This window comes from Lepisma saccharinum, chromosome 4, assembly GCF_977018435.1.
Source record: "Lepisma saccharinum chromosome 4, izLepSacc3.1, whole genome shotgun sequence".
Taxonomy (NCBI): domain Eukaryota; kingdom Metazoa; phylum Arthropoda; class Insecta; order Zygentoma; family Lepismatidae; genus Lepisma; species Lepisma saccharinum.
Genome location: NC_139232.1, coordinates 86292698 through 86298697, shown reverse-complemented (window position 1 = coordinate 86298697; position 6000 = coordinate 86292698).

Genomic DNA, 6000 nt, shown 5'->3' with positions numbered 1-6000 from the left:
ATGAAGACAGAACGTGTTAAAGGAAGAAAAAATACAGTAGACATCGTCAGCACCATGTATTTGACAGTGTTACAGCATAATGAAAATGACCATGACAGTATGTCGAAGAACCACTGCGTAAGAAGCGAAAACCTGTCAAAGTGTGTGTTCAAAGTGGTGGCCATCAGCTGCGATACAGGCAACGAGGCGCCCACGCAAAGATCGTTGCACAGAATGTAGCATCTCGTAGGGAATGTCCCTACAGGCCGCAGTAATGCGGTGTTGCATATCCTCTGGAGTTGTTGGCACATCCCGGTAGACAATGTCCTTCAGCTTTCCCCACAGGAAAAAGTCTAACGGTGGCAAATCTGGGGATTTGCTGGCCATTTGACAGGCCCTCCACGTCCAATCCAACGATTTGGAAATGTATTTTCCACACATGCTGTAGCGCGTCTTGCACTGTGAGCTGGGCACCCGTCATGTTGGTACCACATTTCCCTCCTTGTCTGAAGTGGTATGTCCTCCAATAGTACAGGCAGTTTATGTTGTAAAAACTGTATGTATCGGTCAGCATTCAGTGTCTCTTGTATAAACAAAGGGCTAATGAGATGTTCACCCACTATACCACACCACACGTTCACACTCCATGGGTGCTGGCGTTCCACTTGGCGAAGCCAAAGTGGATTTGTCACCGACCAATAGTGCATGTTCCTTAGGTTGACATTTCCATGATTGGTAAAAGTTGCCTCGTCAGTGAAGAGGATACGTGACAAATCGGGTGTGTCGTGTCGTAACATCCATGTGAAAAACCGAACACGGTCCACAAAATCATTCCCCTGAAGTTCCTGATGGAGGGAGATATGATATGGGTGAAACTTGTGTGTGTGCAGAATGCGCAATACACTTCGCTGACTCATCCCAGCATCCCTGGCAATTTCACGGGAGCTAACGTGCGGATTCACAGCAACAGCGGCGAGAATATTTGTTGCACCTGCCTCACCTGTAGTTGGCTTGTTCCGCACATGTGCTCGTGGTGTTACACATCCGGTGTCTCTTAATTTAATAAATAACTTACCAAACAGACGTCGAGATGGCTGTCGTCTGTCCGGATATCTCTCTGCGTACACACGGTAGGCTTCTGAGGCATTCTTTCGGCATTCCCCATAAATCAGGATCATGTCCGCTTATGTAGCGAATGCTTCGTGGTGGGTATTTCCTTATTTCCTTGCAGACGACAAACAATTTGGCCGCGAACATGGCGGCGGTGCGAATCCTGACGTCACATGAAACCCACCTATTGGCTGAACGCCGGCTAGGGGCATTCACTTTATTCGATTTCTTTCTCCAGTTATTTTACCTTATCCTAAGCAAGGTATGTGTAATGTATAGACGTATTCTCCGAAATCTCATCTTTACAGTGTGATTCGATTTCTTTCTCCAGTTATTTTACCTTATCCTAAGCAAGGTATGTGTAATGTATAGACGTATTCTCCGAAATCTCATCTTTACAGTGATGTACGATAAAACATCACGATTTTGTTTCATAACTGCTGTCACATTCAATAAAGCTTCCCTTTGAGAAGGTAAAATCCAATGCTATTGAATAGAAGAACCACGTGATTGCAATGCTTGGACAAATCTTGTATCACACAAATATTGTGATTCATTCTGATGTGGACTACATGAGGGATGTTCCTGAGTAAACAAACAAAAAAAAAAAAACAAAAAAAAAAACGATCTGGCAATTCGATTGATTGTCGAAGGCGGGGATGAAACTTCCGGTTTGGCCAAGTTCTCAATGTAAACAAGTGGAATACACATTGTCTTCTAGTTTATTTTCTTACAAAAGTTCAGATACAAATTGGGCCACTTAAAATTTTTAAGTGATATAGAGAAACAAAAGTACCTCGAAGAAATTGGGAAGTTTCCGGATCTTTTGGATGCAGATATAAGGGACAATACTAACATTTTCCAAGGCAATGTTGATCTTCTACCAACAGTTTCGTTTTTGAAAAGCCTTCTGCAGGTTGAAATAAAGCTTATATTAATTATAAACATTGAAATACTTCGATTACGACAGCAAAAGAAATAATTGTAATTCCTACGGTTAAAATTATTATTTTACACTAATAATATAACCTAATTAAATACATTTTATTCGAAATTTATTATTATTGTTGATGTTTATTATTATCATGCAATTCGATCCACAATCGGAGTGAATATCAAGCAAAATTATTTTTCATTAATTCTTTTACATTTCCTAGTTACTATACTAAAATGCAAAGTTATTGTATTTTCTTATTAACTTTTGCAAGTATTATTCAAGAAAGGACTTTAGAAGTGAGAAAAAAATATTGTGTGACCTCATCTAAAATTATAATTTTTCGAATTCTGAAACCTGTGGAACCATTTATTCTTTGGATTAAATGGTGGAATATGAAAATATAACCTCGTTTCTGCAAATTTTTTTTCGATGTAATGCATATTTTACATTGATTACTCTGTTCGAATACTAACGAAGTGGCCTTTATTTCTGTTATTAACAATAAAAACGACAAACTTTCTGCTTTTCTGCAACTTGAAATGAACGATGCCAATTTAATTTCCGTTGGGGGGTGGTCGACTGACCCGTTCGACACCCCCTCCCGACGCCCATGGAGAGAGCGTTTATCAACAACTAAACTTTGATTATAAATACAGTCCCTACCAAAAGTTTAAGAGCACCAACTTTTTTCATATAAATAAATCCCGACCGGAAGTTTTTGGTAGAAATATGGAGTGAAATTGTATGGAAGTAATATAGTGCAAGAGGCATATATTGCCCTAAAAAATATTGGCATACCTCTTGTAGTTTTTGAGATACAAAAGTGGAAAATTTAATTTCTTAACTGAAAAATCCAGAATTTTGAAGTACAGATGAATGTGTATACACGTAACCTACGCGCCCGACCCTGTGGTCGCGTGGTTAGCACATCGCGCTGCGACGCCAAGGGTCTCGGGTTCGAATCCCGGTCGGGCTTGGTTGTTTGTGAATGTCCATTCATCAATTTCATCATTTCATCACTCATCCCCATCTTCGCAAATTAGCCAAGAGGCACAAAACGCGAAGTAAAATAAAAATAAATCAAATCCAAATCCAAACGTAACCTACGTCGTTATGACAGTACTGAATTTTTTCCAGTATTGTGGAACGAAAGTTTTGGGGTGTTTTATATTTTTTTCTAAAATTCTTAAAATAAAAAAATACAGCGAAAACTGAGTGGTCTTCAGATAACAATATCTTCCTCAGAGACTGTGCTGGAGTGAACAAATTTTATCAGTCATTAGTTGAAATGTGTGTCAATTGATGGCGCAGAAAGACATATCTCGAGTAGGAGCATAAACAGGCTGTTTGAATCGCAAGCTACGTGATAATGGGGAAAAAAAGTCTGTGCCCGTGGCAGTGAAATGGCAAATAATTGGTATGTACAGATGCAATAGGTCTCATAGAGAAATTGCAGTCGCACTGAATGTGAGTAAAACCTGCGTGGTGAACACAATAAACAAACCCAGCAAGGTACAGTGGTTGATAAACCACGCTGCGGCCGCCCCAGGGTAACGCCTGTACGCGAGGACCGGATTATCATGAGACTTGCCACACGTCAGCAGCAACAATGGCTTGGATTCAAGCTAGGGAAATCCCATTGTTGCCTTGACCAGCGCGAAGTCCGGACCTGAATACTATAGAAAACCTATGGAACACCATTGGTCTTCGTGTAGCCAGACGCCAGCCAAGGAATGTCCAGGAACTTCGTGAACAGATCTCCCAAGTATGGAATGAGATTACGCCCTAAAAATGCCAGAAATTGGTCCGCAGCATGAGAAAACGTGTGCAAATGTGCTTGAAACTTAAAGGTGGACCTATTGACTATTAAAATTTCACACTTCATGAATCTAATTTCAGGAGAAATGCTCGTTTCAAGTATATTTTCAAAGTTCAGATTTTATGATTTTACAAATTGTACTTTTAGTTGCATCTATTAGTTATAAGTGCATTAATATGCCCTTACACTTTCTTGATCTTGATGTACCTTTCAATAACATTACATAATAATTCCAATTTTGTATTGAACTGTTTATTTCGTGAAAAGCACTCACATATGTACTTTTCCTGTTTGTCTGAAAAAAACACATGACGAGGTGGTCTTAAACTTTTGATAGGGACTGTAGTTCCAACTTTTAAATTAGTCAATACACGTGCGTTAGACAATTATAATCTTCGAAACACGTAAAATATTTTCATTTTATTTGATGAAGTGCCGACTGCAGAGCCTACTCCCTCATGTTTGTGTCCAATCTTTTCGTTTCTCTGCCTAAATCCACTTAGTTTCCCGTATCTGATCTGTCTCAAAACGATGCATAGATATCTGAGAACAATTATTTGTTCCCTATCTCATGTTGAAACCGAAAACCACACAAATATTATCCCCTTTTCCGAAGACACAGCCTTTACCCCATTGAATTCCATGTTATTCTTTTCAAAACCGGAAGTCAAGTCCCCACTCGCGCCAAGGAAGCAGACAAATGTAAACAACAGGTGAATAGCGACCATACAAGCCAGTTCAGAACAGTTCATGTTCCTTTCAATTTATCATTACTTTGCAAAATTAAAGTTTGGTCCATTATTTCACAAAAATATCACTATTAATGGTACTTGTTCCTTAATAATAATTATTAATATGAATTTAAATATAATTAAATATTATTCTTAGCACAATGAGTAGAAGATATAACGTCGGTAACTTTGACGCAATTGTTACCATTTGTGCTACCAACTACAAAATGTATAAACTGCTTCACACTTATCAGTATTTATATTATAGGTCATGAACGAACGTCTTCTCTGAATTTTAAAAATTCAGATGTCTCATAAGAACACTTCTTTCCTCGCTGTCATTTTGTTTATACGGGCATTACAGAGAGTGGAATTGAGCTTATTTTAGTTGGAGACGAAGCACACATGCGTCAAAATGTTCTGAAAGAAACCCCTTTCTGTGTGTAATATTATCTTCCGTTTCTCTTGTTAACTCACTGTCAGCGATCCGGCCTTCGCACGTGCAGCGTTTATGCGTTTCTATTGGACACTTGTATCGATTTAGTAACTGCGGACTGCGGCTGGAGTAAACAATATTATATATACACAAACGTGCATTAACCGATCTAGAATATTGTCCTGCAGGATGGGAGGGGCACAGAATATGCTACAAGCATATATGAAGAACAATAAAAATAGACTATTATGTGAAATTTTTCTATGTATTAAAAAAGGCGCAAATACATACATACCACAGTCACATAAAGACCATTAGGAGGACTCATTTTAGGTCCGATTATTTGTATTCAGATAAAGTAATCGCAACTGGTGACACTATGAGTAGCTTTTCATTAAATAGAAGTCGTTCTCTGTTTTATTTGTATGTATTAACTTGATTACAGAAAGAAATAGATAAGCTTGACAATGAATTTCTTCAGAGAAATTATCATAAACATCGGAATGCCTAGAATGTCCTCGCTTTGTGTCCTCAGTTAAGGAAACCAACAAGTCCTAAATTCGATTTTCGATGTCGACTTACAAGGGAGGTTATCAAAGTGTCTCCCTCCGATTTCCATGAAACTTGGCAGGTGTATAGAGGGACCCAAAGGAAGAAACACGTGTTTTTTTGTTTCAGCTAAATAACGGTTTTAGGGGACAAACCACCCCCCAAATGTCAAGACGAGGAGAGATTGAAGTGGGGATCTGACCCCGAAACCATGTAAATATGGCATAGGAAGAACACCCACATATAATTGGAACACACACAGCACAGAACTGTAGGATTGTCGGTACCAAACGCAAGTGCTATCGTGAAGGACGATGGCTAATAGTACTGGCAGATACACAAGTGGGACACTTGAGATATGAAGTGCATATCACTGGCAAACACAGCTCTGTGCTGTGTGTGTTCCAATTATATGTGCGTGTTCTTCCTATGCCATATT